The 19,178-nt window shown below is 45.5% G+C and overlaps 1 protein-coding gene across 1 annotated transcript in view; it reads right to left on the bottom strand.

Moving 5' to 3' along the window:
- LOC6591129 (potassium channel subfamily T member 1) overlaps positions 1–7,475 on the bottom strand; it is a 56,565-nt gene extending 49,090 nt beyond the window's left edge. The window contains exon 1 of the mRNA XM_026986906.1: positions 6,762–7,475. The gene's annotated coding sequence lies outside the window, so the exon portion shown is untranslated. The remainder of the gene's footprint in view (positions 1–6,761) is intronic.
- Positions 7,476–19,178: the final 11,703 nt, after the last annotated feature.

Here is a 19,178-nt window from a genome sequence, read left to right as displayed (position 1 = left end):
GTTCTCTGCCCGTGTAAATAAATTAAGCGGCTTAAGATTGCATGTGCTGTGCCGCCTGGGATTGTCGTTTCTTGGCTTGTTGTTTGCTGTTTGTCGCGCTTTTTGTAATTAAAACATTTGACGAGTATTTAACGCGCCATTGCCCGTGTGCGAATGCCGCTAATGGAGCCATTTGGAGCACATCAGGAATGTTCTAATCACGACAAACTTCTTACACGGAATTTTGTATAATTTTGATTATCCGGTACGGGCGGAGAACAATGTAATACTCGCAAATCCAAACATGGGATTAATCCAGTTCTTTCATACTTTTACCACGACCGCAATCCAAGCATCGATTTATTATCCATATAGACCGTTTCTTACGTTTCCAAATAATTTCTTAGTCATTTAATAAATATTTCAACAATTTTCTGTAATGTATAAATCCCTGAGGCATTTTTAAAATATTTAAACTCATTTCCATCATACAGCTTTTGGCCTCTCCTCGACAGCATCGAAATGTATTGACTGCTGTCCGAAGGAGGAGGAGGGAGGAGGAGGTCCTCGCCACACCGCATTTATTATGCAGTTGTTGGCGATGCGCATATCGATGGCATTTTTAATTGAACTACGACGCCCGAGTCGAGCCCGAAAAAGGGGAGCGGTTACTGGGAAACTCGGCCCGTAAAACGGTTGAAATTTAATTAAATCAATGTGTTGATTTAATTGAAGTGCAATGGCAGTGCCACTGACAGTGGCAGTGACAGTAGCCATCTTAATACGCTTCGCCGGGCAATGCAATTAAATTTCATGTTAATGCAACTTACAAAAAAGGCCACCCGCAGCCCTAGATGAACACATACTTCCATCGATATTTATGAGTATTGTCTGGACTTTAAAGCGTACACATTTTCTTGGTCTATTCCTCCTCCGGGTTGTCAAATATTTAGATGAGTTGCCACTCGGAACGTCCCAAAGGGAAAAGATGTACATGTATAATTTTGTTTTATAGAGTTGCATATTTATAAAAGCTAAAATAAAATTCTAGAAGAAGCTGTCTTTGTTTGCACTTTTAAAGCGGAAGAGTTTGTCTATCATCATCCCGGAGGAGATCATCATCAACAGCATTTGCAGGTTTTAACCATCCAACTATTCGAGATTAGATTGGCTCAGTGACTCCGCTGAAAAGGGTTTGATTGTCAGGCCGTGCAATGGTAAAATATGAACAGACTACACGATGACAAGCTGTCCATCTGTCCGTGCCCTTCCTTGCCCCTTCTGTTGCAATGTGTCAAGCTACTGTTTGTCAGTCTGTCTGTCCATCTGTCTGCATTTCTGTTTGTTTATTTGCAATAGGAAAACAGAATCGAGCCGGACAGCCGCTGGATAGTCCATCAGAGGGCTACACCCCCCCGGCTGTCTGTTATAGCCGTGCACTTAGCCATTCCAGCCGGCCCGGACAGGGCATGGTCCTGCCATAAGCCTGCCAGCAATCGTTCCCTTGGCTTGGAGTGCTGTCAGCTGTAAATTTACGATTTTCGAGTGGGTAGCGGGAGGTCAAAGCATAATAAAATCTTGATATATCCTTAAGCTCGCCTTTGTAGCCGTTTTCAATTGCATTTGCCCCGCTGATAATTGATGGAAAATTTCTCTCGCCTGACTCTTTAAGCTCTTTGCCCTTTCTACGCTTTTTTGCAGCTCTCTTTTCTAGTTTTTATTTGATTTCTGTTGCAGTATCCTGTTGCCTTTTCTACTTAATATCCCAGAGCTTTGGCGGACAGTGTCTGGGCGGGGCAGTCGTTGGCTGTGTGGCAGGCAAATATTTGAACTTCGAGTGAACTTTTTCCTTGCCCACTGGAGGGAAAAAAGCGCCAGCCATGGCCATGGGGCTGTTTGCTGTTCACACTCTTCCTGTGTCCCGTGCAGTAGCCGGAAGCATGCTTCCTGGGCAGCCTGCTTAGGTCTGCATCTCAGTTAAAGCATGCATACATATTTCTGCATGAAATGAGTTTTTGGTCGGCTTGCTGCCCGAACGGCCCTAATGCGGTCAAGTGGCCCAAACCGACATGACCTGGCGGCCACTTTTGCTGCTGCGGCATATTTTGACAGTAAATTGTAAATTGACCAACAAATGTGCATCCTAATGGGATGTACAGTAAATTTATTGCTGATCAAATTATATTACATTTTTGCTGCAATTACAGCAGGCTTTGATGGCAAATTTTCCATTCCGGTGTCCTTTTCTCTTTAGAATTATTGAAAATGGTCATAAATAAATACGAGAAATACGACTATATTCATATGTTTCTTGGTAATGATTCTCGTGTGGGTTGATTCTATTATTTATCCATATCTTTGGCGTAACACTCGTTTAACAGGCACATTTCCACACTCCTTTGAGTGGAGATTGACATGCGAGGCGGCCATTTCTGTGGGCGGAAGGAACGTCCCCTGGGAGATCGTTCAACACAGCACACAATCAAAATCCCTCACACTCACGCACTCGCACACCATGTCAATCAGCAAATAACAATCTGACAAATGCAAACAGCAGAAATGCAAATTGTGCGACATATAAAAAATTCAAAGCAGGTGGGGAAGTGCCACCGACGACCATAGGTTACATGAGATCAAAATTGGTTCGTACCTTCCCGGTTCTCTTTCTGCCCTCGGTAACAATTTAAATCTTAATTAAATGATAAAGCAGCAGAAGCCGGCATGAAACGTAACCTTTGCCAACGGATTCAGTTGCTCTCCTCGTTAAGTCGCCTGCTTCTGCCGCAATCCTGAGGCATGAAGTAAGCTGAGAACTTAAACCCCATTCCCATTCGGTTGGGGAGACGTGACGCATACGCATACGCATACGCATACGCCCTGTGTGCCGCCCTGTGTACCGGCCAGTGTGTTTCCCTGTGTGCCGCCCTGTGTACCGCCCTGTGTCTGTGTGCCTTGTGTCACTCTCCATTTTTTTTGTCTCCATCATCACAATATTCCTGTACTGACGTCAATCGATTGACTGTCGAGTGTCCCCTGCCGATTCACGTTATCCCTAATTGCATTTGGAGACGGCCGACTGCCGGACACGCCCGGCTCATCAATATCGTCAATACACATTTATTATGCGATAATTAATTGTCGCACTCCCAAAATCCCAAAAAAAAAAAAAAAAAGAAAAGCTGATTGCGGTCAAGGTTAGAGGAAAAAGGGAATAAGGATTCCTCCCATATGCTGTTAATATGCTTTGTTCCCACACCCCCCGACCGGCAGGGCACATGACAGAGTTTCGTAACTTCTTGGCAGTGGGCCCTCTTTCCATTATAAATGCCTGGGATATCGTCACATATGTCATTTGATTCTCGTTTATGGCAGAGCTTTTATTGTCCTCGATGGGAAAGTAGACAAGTCAAAGGAGAGGCATGATTCAGACCCCAGACTTCAGACTGCCTTGAACTTCATTTGTAAGCATTTATTCACGCAATTATGGAATACATACAAATTTAATAGATAGCACGTCTAAGAATCCCTGTGCGAGCCACAACCCACTCTCCGATGAGAGCGCAAACTGCTGTAACATAGCCCACAGCGAGCACAGTCCACACCGTGTGGAAATTTCCAAGTTGTATTGGGCTTCGTTCGACCTTCGGTGGAACTCGGCGACTCTGGACATTGCTCATTGACATCAGATCGCGAATCGCTTGCTTGTACCAGCGGTCCATCAACCCAACAGACCATGTCCAGTCCACGAAGTGTGCCAATGCCATTCCAAAGAGGGAGTTCCTCTGCAGGACGAAAGCGGTCGGGACGTCTCTGAGGAGGTCCAGTCCGGGCGAAATGCATAGAGCCTTGCGGCTTGTTTGCTGCTGCAGAGCCCAGATAGGGCCGTAGTCGTACGAGAAGATCTGATAGGCGTAGCTTGTGTTCAGGCTGGAGATCAGCTCCATTTGTTTTTTGCCTTGAATGACTCGGACATTGGGCAGCTGCCTACTCAGGAAATCGGGTTCCACTTTATCACTGATCATCCTGAGACTCATGGCGTTGAAGAACACGGTCAGGTTGCTGTCGCGCAGCTGTTTTAGGTTGCGGATGTACTGGTATTGGGGGTTCGTGGTCAGGAGAGTGCTAAGCTCGGCTCCAAGGTAAGTGCCTCCGAGCAGACCAACGAAACCCATCACCACGAACAGCTGGCCCAAGGCGCTGCCTACCCGATGGTGCACGAAGGGGACTGGCATCCCCAGGAGACTTCGAAAGACCCGCTGATTGATGAGCAGACTCAAGCATCTGAAGTCGCAGCGCCTATGGGCCAGGCGATTGTATATAGCTCCCATGAGGCTCTCCACCACTGTGAAGAGGATGTACCCCCCCAGTAGAACATAGGCTGCTTGCACGACAACGATGCTATTAAACATGTCCCCCATGCCCAACTCCTTTCCGCAGGGAACTGCGATTGACATGGTCAATATTCCGATGAGGGGAAGCGTCGAACTCTGTTTACGATGTTTCAAGCTCATCATCTGGGCAGTCATCGGCAGGTCGAGATCCCCTCTAAGTGTCATAGCGATGATATCCGATTGGCGAAACAGGTGTCCTCCACCAGACTGGACTTCTCCGAGCTTGAGGCTAATGTTGCGTTTCGTTGCGAAACTCTGGATCAAGGCGAAGAGAAGGCCACTGTACCTCTTGATACCATTGCGGTCCTGCCAGACGAAGCTTCGCGGTGGCACTTCGTCTAATAGACTTTTGGCCTCCTTACCCTGAAAGTTGAACCAAGGAATGGGAAAGAGTTTACCCTCCCTGAAGGTCTTCGGAATCGATTGAAAGTGCGGATGAGGAAACGGCTGTAAGCGATGCGCGCTGGAGCTTCCTTCCAGTACCAGAAGTTGGAGGAACATGTGCTGAGCTGCCTTCTGACAGAACGCTGCGAGCAACTGCTTCGACAGCGGGACTCGTAGCTAAACCACAATCCTTGCCTCTCTCATCTGATTGAATATCTCGGCCAGGGCATCCAGTAACAGCAAATCCTCGTTGGCGTCAATGTACAGCAGGGCCAGCACCACCTTGTTGTACCGAGTCACCAGCTCAAGCCTTTGGCCCTCGTCGAACCGAAGCGTGGGCCAGGCGAGCGGATAGAATGGCTGCAGTGGGTCCGGGGCAGGAAGTTTCTGGTGACGACGTTGCATCACGAGAAGCGTGGAAATGCCATGTTCCTTGTGTACTGATTCGAGGGTTTCGTGGAGAATTCGAAGCTGCTCGACGGGGGCTACTGTTTCACTGAGCAGCAACCAGAGCAGAGCTGAAACTCCGTTCATGATGAGCCACCGACTACAGGATCCTAACTGAGACTCTGACTGATTCTGGCTGACTTTAGTGGGGATTCAGGCCATATCTTTTCAGATCTCCGCAGTGGGTAATTCCATTTAAATGTCATTTTAATCTAAAGTGCTTTCAAACCCTCAATCAAAAGTTACTGCTCTAAGCGAAAATTACGTATACGCACTGCTGCCTGCCGCTCGCAACCGCGAACTGCGTTTTGTTATTAAAATTAGCATGAATATTAAATTCAAAATTTGTTTCGTGTGTGCTGTATATTTAATTAAAGGCTGAGCACATTGTGCCACACAAATGGTGCACATGCCCCCCCTGCTCCGTCCCAGAGTCTGCCCACGAAAGTCGGAAACTTTCATACACATGTTGATGTCCTGCCATGCAGTTAGTGCTGTTCATCTGCTCTTGGTTACTTTTCCCCATAAAATTCACTCGAGTTGAAGCCCCTCAACGACATAATTTACAAAGCGCTTTGGCAGCTGTCTACCTCTGTCTCCTGTCCCCAGTCCCCAGTCCCCTGACTGCCTGCTGCCTGCTGCCCGAATACCTCCTTACCGACACTTCCGGCTCTGCTTTGTCCTGCTTGAGGGCCACGTTATCATTGCCAGTGTCACTCTGTGCCGGCTGGAGCAGGAGGTGGACAAGAAGCTGGAGGAAATGGAGCATTTCAAGCGCATTTAATGCTCATAATGTCAAATGCAACAAGAACCACAAAACAAAACCCCCATTGCCTTGGCTGCGGTTTTGTTTAGACAACAGAAAAGCTGGTATGGTAGGGATTTCAACCAAGTTGAGGGCCACAATATAAGTTCACATATTCACAAATTGCACTAACTAAATCATGGAAACTTCATAGATACTGCTATAAAGTAGAGGCCTCTAGATTAGATAGCACTAGTTGAACCCTTTCTAAATGAATCTGAGCTCGGTCAAGCTAAAGGAACTATTCCTTGATAGAAATTGCTGCAAGAATGATAGAATGATGGATAGTCTTCCATATCGAAGGGATCTCCTTTCTTATCTTATGTCATTTATGTCTTTCCCCCATAACCATCGGCAAATATAATGGTATTTCTATCCCCTCTTTGAGTGCCTCTAATGACCATTCTCTTCGCCCTATCGCATAGAGGATCCTTGAGTCCAGGGCCAAGCCCAAATAAATACTTATATACTACCCGTAAATACTCGCTTTCGAGTATACCGATACTCCTACCATACATAGATAAACTTTTATTGATATAAAGAATTATCCACGTCGAGAAAACAAAGTAAACAAAAAACGAGAAAGGAAAAGGAAACTCAAAGGAAATACCAGGAAAAAATATAGCGCGAATTGGTTAAGACAACATTTCCAATGCGGATGCGGCACGGATGTGGAGTCACTTTCGATTGCACACTTGAGTCGACGCCGGAGAGATCTGGGAGCTGGGCCCCACACCAGCTAAGGACGTACGTACCTTTGGCCTTCTTCCGCACGTCTGAGCCGGATACAGAATAGAATGTGTGTGTGTGTGTGTGTAGTGGGGGCACGGTCGGAGTTGGTGTCGGGGACTGGGTGTTTATGATTGCAGGTGTTTTCTGTAGACTTTTATGGCGGCAACTGTTGTTCGTGTGGCAGAACGATGCCCAGAGGACGGCGGAGTGCGCGAGCGCGGCATTTGCAATAAATTTAATGGTGAACTTTTTGAACTTTCGGCTTGATTTCGATACTTCGTTGTTCCGCGGATGCGTATGTGGATGTGGGCATCGATTCGGGTCTGTTCTGTTCTGTCCTCAGGTTTTATCCGGGGATAAGTTACGGTTTACGGGTCAAGTGACTGGCCACACAGCTCTCTGGGACGGGCTGTCCGACTTACTTATTTATGCACTCACGACAGCAACAAATTCGCACGGAAATTTTATGGCCACTTATACCCACTCGTTCAGAGACTAAATATTTAATTTGCGCTTTGTTGATTATTGATTTATGTGTGGCATCATCCTGTCCTGTCCTCTTTTTGTGGGCCAGTGCAGTACAATCCAGTGCAGATGAGAAACAAATAAATTCAAAATGTAGTCTGCTCGAAGATTTATGTGGCAACGGAGTGGCGTTTTTTGGCTCTTAAATTATAGGCCAGGGCAGCGAAGATTCGAATGCTACTCTGTAGAAAGACTCTGTGCGCTTGATTATGAAGTAATCAATACGACTAGGTAAATGCCAGCGTAATTGCACCAAAAATTTCATTCACTTTGCATATTCTAGTCGCTTGATTCAATTTTAATTAGCGCTCTAGCGATTTCCGTTACAAAAATCTCTCGCTTTGAAAATTTCACCGACACGAACGAATGGACGACACTCACGAACGCACACGCACAAACACACTCGCACACACACGCACACACACACTCACACACATACACAGTCTCGCTATCTCTGTCACACTCTGTTTACTTAGAGTGAGGAGGGGAAATCGCTAAAGAAAACTCTGGCTTTGTTGAGGAGCGTTCGAGGGAAATCACATGTTTCATGTGCAAAGTGTAAAAACAAACTGACAGCCGAAAGCGGCTCCATTGTGTAATGGTACCCCGAGCCGAGGAAGCCACTGTTAACGTTAACGGTCCATCCCATCACCTCCTGCCGCCAAGCAGCAGAAATGTTACCGGACAGGCAGGATATACATATGCGCCGAAAGCTCCTCTCCAGAAGCTTTGCTCTGCGGTGCCGTGACTGTTACTGGAACTGTTAGAGCACGCTCGAGCAGTGTTAACAGCACTGCTTTGCAGCACTGTTAGCCCCGGCGGCGCGTTTTCCGAGTTCGCACATAATTCGCGCTTGATTGAAGCCGGACTGGACAGGCAGGTAGGCAGGCAGGCAGACAGCAGACGACCTCACAGTGTAATTAACTTTTATTTATGTCTGCGACCCGTCCAACAATCCGAAAGTCAAAAAACTTCAACCGGCGAGAATCAGTGCAGTGAGAGACTCGTACTTGTTCTCGACATCGCCCCCAGGCCGCGTCGGGCGGTGGGCCGCAAATCATTTTCGAGCCTCTAATTAAATTTCGGTGCTGCAACAGGTGTGGCAACCGCAATGCGCTTATGGCCTGGAATGATTATACCCGAATATTTAGTCGCAATTGTAAAGAGCAATAAATGTCGCAGATGCCACAACGGAATGGAATCAACAAACGAGGGTAAGCGGTAGGCAAAGGGCGGACGGAGCAGAAAAAACAAACAGATATTCGCCTTAGACGGAGGCTGAGCCAATAAATCAATTCGTACCGACCGACTCGTAGGGTTAGCTGGAGGAGCATGCTCCTCTCCTCTACTGAATTTCATTACGAATGCCAAGCACAGAGGTCGCCCGCAAGAGCACGCAGCTGGATGGCCACTCAAGCCGAGCACTCAAGCCACCAGAGACGGCAGGACATGCCACAGCAGCAGCTGCCCCAAGTCAAGTCAAGTGGAAGGGAGGCCGGAGACAGCAAACTTTGGCCTCTACAGGGGGGGAGGTGGGGTTGGCAAAAGTGTGTTAACATACTAATATTCACTTTGCATCTTAATCGTTGTTGCTGTCGTTCCGTTCCTATCCGCCCAAAGGATGTAATATTCGGGCAAAGGGAATGGGCTTGGGCATGGGCATGCTGGCAGTTGATGGGAATGGAATGTTCTGTTGTGTTGTGTTTATGGTGGGACCGGTTGGAGGGTGACAACAGCTTCAATTGCCTGGTGTGGATGTCATCATCATCATTATTACGGCCATAGACAGTATTCTGGTGTTTTCCGAAGGTAATTCTCCCTTCTATGAATAATTCGACAGTGATTGGTTGTGCGATTAGTGAAATATTTAATGTCCCAGAGGACTAGCTAAAGAATTATATTTATAGTTGAGTTTTTCTTATTATTCTGTATTGACTATTGATTATTCTGCTCGACTTCCACGTGGGGAAACTACAGCCCGGATGTCGTGTGGGAAAATCAGTATTAAAGGCGGACCAGCATATATTTATAGCCGATCCTTTTTATTAGGTTCTGCTACATGGCAACTACATTAGAATTTAGTAGCTACTAATCGCGAAAGAGACACCTGACGTCGAAGTCTGACAGTCGGGATGGCTGAGCGGAAAACTCTACAAAAAAGCTCTCTCCAGCAGCAACAACAGCACTACTGCTATGGTGAAAGCTTTGGCTCTCGCGCTCTCGCTTGGTTGCCTTCCATGGATTTCTTGCGAATAACAAGAGCAAAGGATAAGCAGCACGAACACGTGGTCGAGTCCGATGGAAGAGCGGTGCAGGAGGCCTGCTAAGAGAGAGGAGTGAAAGTGAGCCAGCAAGAGAGAGCGGAAGAATGGATTAGGAAAGGCGAATGGGAAACATGTGCGTCGCCCCCAATAGGCACATCACACTTCCAAGAGCTCTGGCTGGGGCTGGGGCTGGGGCTAGGGCTGGGGGTAACCTCAGATGACCTCGACGGCCTTCAGCATATGAAGGCGGGCCCAGCATATGCAGGCGTTCACCAGCCTAATTGGCAATATCAGGGAAAGCTACTTGTCGTCCTGTTCAGGTTGCGCGGGCTTCCTGTCGTCTCTCGATTAATGAATTTAAGACACGCAAGCTCTGACCAGCTCGCTAAATGTGTAAATTAATTTAAAAATCCACCTAATGTTTAAATTTCTCGCGCAAAGGACTTGTTGCGCCTTCTTTTGTGGTGGGGTTGTGGGGCACCGTTGCTGGGGGAGCCATTGAAATGCATTAATCTTTTAATGAAATCTTATGACGCAACGTGTCGTATACGTCGTGCCCCATATAAAGCCCGCCGGATAGTACACTGCAAAAGCTTTAGTCGTTCAAGCAGCATTGCATCGAATGGCATTATCCTTGTGGTTTTGAATAGCGCAACGCTTAGGAGTTCAGTGAGGCGGTGGGGGGAGGGGAATGAGTGCTTTTCACTCTGCAAACATTTTTGCGTTGATGTGGCCTTGCCCCCATCGTGATGACAATTTATCGAGTCTGCATTCCATAAACTAGTTTATTGGATAAAGAAGTTCATAACGTTGCGGAAAAGCGCTTTGAATGCTGAGCACATAAGCGATTTGAGTTTGAAAAGGCCAAAAGTGGTTTTGCTATGTAAATAAAAACGAATTAGATATGAATTAGAGAGCAACCGTTGTCTGTATGAGCACACACACACACACACCCATATGTGTTCAAGCCAAGAATCCACTTTCACCTACAGATAATTTAACAGCCAACTGAAAGCAGTGAGACGGTCAAAAGACTGGTAATAAATTTGTATGATGTGCCCAAAGCTACTCCCGTGATTCGAATGGAATATACCTGTCTCTCAAGTTTTGTTTCTCGAAATTCCCTTCAAGAATGTCTAGATATAAGCTACAGGAAGAGCAGCGGATTAAGCTCGATCTCTAGTAGATTCTAAAATACCCGAAGACCGATCAGAAAATCAGCAAAACCGTTCCGAGCAGGACAGTATTCGTTTAAGACAGGGAATATTCATCTATTTCATTGCATATTATTTTGAATTATATTCATTAAACATTTTATCTCTCTTTTTTATTCCATTCCGTAATAATGGCACACACTCCTCCCATTCTCCCATCGCCGGCAAAGACTGTTCGGTTTCGGTTTACGCAAATGTTGATCAAGATTGAGAACTCAAAAGTGCAACATGAAGCACTTCTCTCTGTCCGTAACACACGTGTTTGTGTGTCCTTGCCGACACGATATACCCTACGCATGCACGGACGGGGTGTACACGCACGTAAAACACAATTAGAAGTCAGACACATACACACACGTACACGGAGGAGGGAATACATTTTATTTCATTCCAGATGGCACGGCATAAACATGCATGACATACATACGTATATACGTAGAATTCGAAGACATTTAGCACAACAACGCACGGCGCACGGAAAACATAACGAAATGCGCGGCATGATATGGTCCGGAACACACGAGGAACACACCTGCTTGCAAGCCCCAAGGGGGAGACGTCGCTTCGTCCTTCAGTCGTGTTGATTTGCGGCATTTTTTATGATTACTTTATGAGTGACTAACAGTCATATATATGGGGGGGCGGGGGAAAGGGAAATGATGCCTACAGAGCAGAGACCATGTCGGCATGGGGAAAAGCCATTTACCATTCCGTACCATCGAAGGAGGATTGGTACACAAGTACAGGAGTGAGAGAGGCTGCACCTCTCTCTCTCTTCAGATAAGGTATAATTGATAGAATGTTTAACATACAGCAACTCCAGTCAAGACACGATTCATTTATCGCATCGACAATATATACATATCGCATACATTACTCATACGTACCGTTGCCCATGGGCGAACAAATCTTTCTTCGTTTATAGACTAAAGCACTCCACTCACCTGAAAAGAGAGAAAAAGTTGAGAAAATGAAACAGCAGTAAAGCCATGCATGTGTGGTAAATGTGGGCGTTTGCTAAAGACCAAAGCTCTTAATGCTCTTCAATAGCTCCCTGATATATGAGTGCTGATGTTGTGGAGGTGTGGGGTGGGGTGTCTGTGCTAGCTTTTATGGGGCCATTGTTAGAAGATTTCTCGGAGCAATAAAATGGCATAGAGAGAGCTGGGCAGCTATTATTAACCATTATTAAGTGGTTAAAGCCAAGAGTTCTATGTCCGAAATTCATTTAGAAAGCGTTCAAGTCTTTCTTTCTCAGCTCACATTACGATGAGGGGAGCCAAAGTCATCCATTTCCATTACTCACTCACACATTTAATGGCCAATGGATATTAAAGACAGACTCAGTCTAATTAAGGTCAATAAACGCTTCTGGCCACAAAAAATCAATGTCTATGTCTGGGGCAGGGGCAGGGACAGGGACAAGGGCTGACAAGGCAATTACCAAAACGGCTTACACCCAGCATAATCGCCATTCAAGGAGGTGTCGATGCAAGCTGCCAGGAAGGCATCTGCATTGTATGAGTGCCCTGAAAAGAAAGCAGTCCCAGCATAATTGAGTTATTTACGCTAATTGGCACACGGCTGGGGGGACGGGGGACCGGGGGATGTGGAAGTGCCGGCGCCTGCTGAGTGGCAGATGACGCAAATTGGCCTGAACTGCAGGGCCAAGCCGCAGAAGTTGGCCCAGCCAACGTGCCGAGCTGTTGATTGTCAAACACCCTGTCGAACGCCCTGAGTGGCTAGGACCACGACATTGTGCCTAGTAGTGCCTTTGCGACACCCACATTATTCTTTCCTTCCGCTGCCTTGCAAAAGCCCACAAAATGGATTTTCCATTCAACATTTTCGTTGCGAGCTGGCGGCAAATTTCCGGCTGCCTCCTACGTGCCACTTCTGCTTCGGCAAACCCCTGGCAAACTCGCTGGAGAAAAGCAGCCACAGTAAATTCAATCACAAATATATGTACCAGCCACAAAATTTAACAATTGTTGCATGTGCCGGTGGCGCCGTTTGAATTATGAATAGATTGACTGAGGTCAAACTGTGTATAGTTTCGGCTGGAGTACGTTGCTAATGAATGAAAGGGACAACCTTGGAACGGAATTTCAATGTGGCTGAAATATTCCAACAAGGGGAATATTTTTCCGGGACCTTCCGGCCAAGTCTCCCAGCAATAATCACAGAAAAAACTCAAAAACAGGATAATAAATGTCAAAGTCCTGAGACGAAATTAAACTGCTTCGGGCAGAGACACTTTGTGCGTGGGTGTCACAGTTGATTTGGGCCCTGTCCCGCTCAAGAACGGAATATAATGGCCCCGCCACTTGGCCGGGGTGCGCAGTGTCAGCAAGCTGTTCAAGTTTAATGCGTCCGTATTTATGGGATACAATTATAAATTAATCGTATGCTAAGCGAAAATACGATTATGTACGGGTATGTTAACATCCTAAAATCAGTGAGTGTGTTAGAAATTTATGGTTTCACTTTCGATGACTATACGTAAACAGTGTCATGCTTGTTTTTGTCCATAAAGCACATACATTTATGTGCGTACACTCAGAGAAAACCAGCAGCACAACTCTAATATTTACACTTCGCTTTAAAAATCTACTCCAATAGAGAGTTTTCACATAGATTTTTATATTAATATGCAAATATTTGATTTAAAGTGACTTTAAAGTGTTTTCTATATCTGTTGAATATGGAATATGGAGAAATGGAGTGTTCTGAGGATCCATAGAGCCACAGCCGCAGTCCGGAGGCAGAGATATGAATCTATCAGAATTGTGATAGGTCCAAACGATTTGATGAGCAGCCCCCGGTGCTGTCCGCCCAGCATGTATACTCGTCTATCAATCGATTTTATGTGAAAATGATAGAGGACTTTTATATATGTATATGTAAGCTGGGTAATCAGTTAGGTCTTCGGCGTGTGGCGCTTGATTGCGGCTCACGTGCGGTGCCTGGTCCTACAGATAGCGCCTCAGAAATATTCCCCTTTGTCAGGCACTTAACCCAGATGAAAGCAAATATTTATGTAGATTTTCTGCGCACGCAATCAGCCCAAGAATACAGAAACACACATAAATCCCATGCCATGCCAAAGGCAGGCAGGCTGACAGCAGGAGGGCCTCAGCTCTGGACAGCTCTGTCCCTGCTCACTCACCTTTCATCCAGACGCATACTGCTGCGACTTATGTCACTCCACACGGACATGGAGCGGGGCCGCTGGAAGATCGACTTGGAGAAGCGCCGCACGGCCGTCGCGGGCAGCTCCTCGTTGAAGTTCACATTCCGGTGCAGGCGATGCTGGTGGCTGGGGGATGCGATCGAGGGCATCGAGTAGCTGCAGGTTTGGTTATCGTCCGACATGGCCAGTGCTGTGTAGCTCGCTTGGAGCTTGTGGGTCATTTCCTTCACTAGGGAGTGCGTGTCGCGGGTGGGATATGTGCAGGATTCGGTCCGAGTTTACCCTGTGGCTCTACATCATTTCGCTGGATCTTCTAGATCTTCACGGTCACTATCACTGTCACTGGCACTGGAGCTGGCACTGTTACATTTCACTGGCATCCGCACTGCACTGGCCGAGTGTTCGCTGGCTCAGGGTGTCGTCTCGGAATGCGGCGTTAATTGCATCTGCATCGCATCGCAGGGTCTTGGCGAAAAAAACACTTGTGTATTGTCTGGGCTCATGACATTTCCGACACTTCATTAAGCACAATCAGCACAGACAATTGACTGTACCTCTCTCCCTCACTCTTTCGATTTACGAGCTCTATCTGTTCTCCAAGTGACTTTGATAAATGCCTGCTCACGAGAGCTCCTCACGCTCGCTGACTAATTGACTGGACAGACGTGCAGCAAGCGGCATGCAGCATGCAGCACGCAGATATTATCATAGATTAAAGTTCAACTATCGGGATGATCAATCAGGCAACCATTCAATCAATCAGAGTCCCTGAATATTTTCATTGAACATATAGAACACATAAATAACATATGATAAAGAAAATTCTTTGCGCCCTCAATGTACCCTATACGGTAGAAAAAACCATCTTCAATGTTTGGAAATTGATACTGCACTCGGACTACGCTTTTTGAATCTATAAATTATTCATAATTTTGGTTTTTGTTCAATTGTATTTTTGTCGCACAAAAATGCCATTTGAAAACGCCTTTGGCTAAGTGGGATTTGGAGAGAGAAAATTAGTTTGAGGCGTGTCGTTCCACGCTTTTCATCAGCATAATGAAACAAGAATTTCCAAACAAGACACACCCAACCACGCACACACACACCCCGAAGGCGCGAGAGCTGCAGTTTCGCTAAATGGAAAAAATGAGGAGAGTAGGGGATTTGCGGCAGGAGGGGGGCACAAATTGAATTGTTTTTTGGGCTGCTTCTGTGGCGCTCATCCCCGCGGAACCAAGCGCAGCTGCTTGCTGCTGTTTTTGCTGATGCTTTTAGTGCAACATTTCGTCTTTTGTCATTATTTTTGGGTAATTTTATTCTATATAAGCAAACATTTTATGATGCTCTTTTCAGCTACTTGGGTTTTATGGACTCAGCGCAGGACTACTCGGGCTTTAAAGAATCCACCCGTCCCAGAGACGGAGGCAAAGCTGGTCCGGAAACTCCTCGTTGCCATTTGCATGCTACGCACTAACTTGGCCAACTAAGTGCCACAATTAACAAATGTAAAGGGTGCTAAACCCGCACCAACCACGCCCACTTCCTTAGAAATGGAACTCCAGTTACACACGCGATTTGGCAGCTAGAGTTTGGCACAACTAAGACATTAAATTGCCTATCTCAGAGCGATGTCAGAGGGGAAGAGAAGGCTCAGTTGGAGGGGTGACTCCGATGGGGAGGTGGTTGGAGGAGGAGCCCGGGTGTGACACTTGCAAGGTCATGATTACAAATGTTTTCTCTCTGTGCCACGGTGCCCTCCTTTAGGGAGCGGGCCAAGCGAACGAAGAGGCAGGCAGAAGCTTCCACATGGCTGCCTGTACAGTGCGTTCCAAAAGTGTCAGACTATGAATGGCTTTTCCTTAAACAATCAATTGATATTTCTGCAGCATTTAATCAATACTTAATTAATACTTTGCGAGGACTCAACTCTGTACTTCCATTACTTGGTTCCATTATTCATCCTGTTCAGTCACATCTTCTGTTGAGAAAAGGAGTCTGGGACAAGAGAACCGTTTAGGAGGCCTAAGCCGATTACATTTCCTCAAAGTTCAGGGTTGCCTTACAGTTGTGACGCCCACTGTAACATAGAAGTATATATAAACTTTCTGCCCTTATTAACGGAAGCTGACCTCAGAACAATTCCCTGATCTGATATGTGACCCACATGGGCAAACTTCTGACCTTATCAATTAACGAACTGAATGTCCTCCCACCCCCACTCCCCTGTCCCGTGATGAGCAAGGGAAAAATGCGAAACAGGTAAAACATGTGACAATATTTCCTTCCTCTGAATATCACCAGCGAGAACATTTACAGTTGGTGGTGCCGAAAGGAAATGTCTTTCAAACAGAACTTGTGTAAACAGGCGGCAATTGTTCCCGTGGCCGTTGCCTGCCGCAGGGACAGGGCTCGGAGGGGGAGGCAATAGAAAAATGTGTTGGCCAGGCATGTGTTGGCCATAAATAACATGGGAAGAACCAAAGCAAAGCCCACACATGAGACCACAATATATTTATGCTGCCATATGCTCCGCCATTAAAGAAATCCACAAACTGGAAGTAAATTTCATGTCAACGAAGTTGTATGCGTTTTAATGCGGTAGAAAGGATGATCCTATGATGACATTTTGCCTAAGACCATGAATGGGATTGCCTTTTGCCGTTTTGCATGAATTTTCACCTTTCTCCACCGTAAGAGGCAGACCTTGTCAGCAGTGTGCTTTGCTACCCTCATCAGCAGCCCTTTGAACTCAATTTGTACACAAAAGTTGACCTTTCTAGGATTCAAATCGTTGCTAGAAGAAGGTCACTCTATCATGTCGGAACAGAGGGCGGGAATAGAGCGTGCAATAAATAGAAGTTGTCATCTCCATTAGAAACTTAAACAAGAATATGAATTGGATTTGGCGGAGCCTTCAGACTATAGTTATAGTGGATACAACATAAGGGATACCAAATGTTCTTACAGGCATGACCATAGCACCATCTGCCCCCAGAGAACTATGAGAACGTTTAAGACTTATGCGACTACTAAACATTTACGACAGCAGAAATTTATCACTTGTTATTCTGAAGCAATAATCCATTGCAATTCATCTTCCAAGCATCTAAAATACCACAGAATCACTCTTTTTGAGAGCTCCTGTCATTTCGATTGTCAACGAAGTTTTTTTTGCTTATTTCATTTTATTTAATTCCCTTTCTAGTATAATGCTATAGCACTTTCCTTTCATTTTTGGCCAACTTCCAAGGAAAAAAGTTCAGTTTCCTTTTTCAATTTTTGTTCTTTACACCCGATACTCAAAAAGAGTATAGGGGTATATTAGATTTCTGGTGCAAATGGATGTGTGTAACACCCAAAATGTAGTGTTTCCGACCCCATAAAGTATATATATTCTTGATCAGCAACAATAGCCGAGTCGATGAAGCCATGTCCGTCTGTCAGCCTAGATCTCAGAGACTCAGACAGCAACCAAATTGTGTAGCCACACTGCTGCAATTGTAAAGATACAAGAAAATTAAAAGAGCAGAATTGCGGATCAGATCTGATTATTGTTATAGCCAGAATGAACAAATCTCTTACTCATTCTCTCTTTCTCTCACACTCTGATCGTGCAGTGTGCGCCCTCGACGGAGGAGAGCCATACTAACTGAGTATCGGGTATAAATGTAGAGTGGCGGCCATAGCTGCGACTCGAAACGTTACCGCTCGTTTTTTCTTGTGGCCTCCGCTGCCAAGTTGAAAATTGATTTGTGGCTGCGGAGAAAAGTTTAACTTTTTTGTGGTGGGGAAATTGAATTTTTATTTCGACTTTATATCTGTTTGCATTTCGATATGAGTGGCGAAAGTTGGCTCTGAACCACGAATTCTCGAGGTTTTCACACCTGTCCTGGAAAAGCTCAAAATTAGCAAGTCAAACAAGTTGAGTTGGCACTCTAATCCGGGAGAAGAATATCTCTTCCCAACAGTCTTAACGGGTTTTGAATATCTCCCGTTGTTATCCCACATTCAGGGGAAAACTTTGTCCAGCATCCGGAAAAGTTGTGGAGCAACTTTCCCGATTGAATGGACATTAGATATTTGATGTCAGACATTCAGTTGCTTTAATATTAAAGCTTGTGAGCCTGAAAGTTTCCTTTAATTTTACATAAAATTGCCGAAAATCCGACAGCGGAACTAGAGCAGAAATCACTTAACTGCCTTTGACTCGACGATAAAAAAACCCTGGCAACGAAAAAATCTCCGGAATACAACAGACAAATAACGTGCATGGAAGCGATGGCCATGCTGAGGGAAAGTCTGGACGGAGTCCAAGAACAAATGAGGGGAAAATAGAGAGGAAAAGCAGAAAGAGCAAGAAAAGTTAGAAGAGATATCGTAGGAGTTAATACAGCGTGATAAGTTGTCTGTGTTATACATTTAGCACAAACAAAGGAACAGGACTCGGCTCTGTCTGGGCCCAGATCCATCCCGTATGCTGGCGTATACAAATGTGTGTATGTACAGTAGCTTACAAGGCCATAAATGGCGAAAACGTCATCACTTATCACACACAAATAGGCAACACGATTTGCTGCCACAAATTCTGGCTCAGAAACTTGAGGCGAAAGTTTGCTTGCTTCACCGGGCAATGATTGGATTATCAATTTGTGTGGTGCAGACTGCCACAAGTATGTGTTTGGAATAATAAATAAGCTTTCGGAGAAACTGATTGAAGATGTTCCTGGGGTTGGGGAGAAGTATTTACAGTCAAAAGGACTAAATCTTTGATGCACGCTAGCTAAAAGTAAACCAGCATCTCATTAGAGATAAAAAAAAGGATTTACAATTTAATATTTCAATTCAAAGCTAAAGACGGACAAATTTCTAAACTATACTCCACTGTTTTTATGCTTTTTGAAATTATTACAAGTTAGTATTCAAATTTAGACGACAAAACAATGAAAAGTAGTTTACCGGGTTTTCAATACCCCAGGGTAGAAAACTCTCGTGAGAGAAATGGTATAATAACCTATAACCTATAACCTAAGGCTATAGACTATAACCTCCTACGGCGAATAGAGTTTTTCCTACCGATAACAATCGAATTTTAATCGAAACACTCGTTTCCGCCTGTTGCTAAGTACTGGATTAAATTCACGAAAAAAGAAACCACAAATCCCGGAAAAACGATTCAACGCCCAGCCATGTCAAAAGGTCATCAAAGTAGTCCCGACAACACAAAGCATTCAATGGCCCCTGACA

The sequence above is a fragment of the Drosophila persimilis genome, unplaced genomic scaffold, assembly GCF_003286085.1.
Source record: "Drosophila persimilis strain 14011-0111.01,24,50 unplaced genomic scaffold, DperRS2 tig00000002-arrow-pilon, whole genome shotgun sequence".
NCBI classification, from domain to species: domain Eukaryota; kingdom Metazoa; phylum Arthropoda; class Insecta; order Diptera; family Drosophilidae; genus Drosophila; species Drosophila persimilis.
Note: the sequence above shows the minus strand (reverse complement) of the source record. Positions and strands in the feature narration are given on the sequence as shown.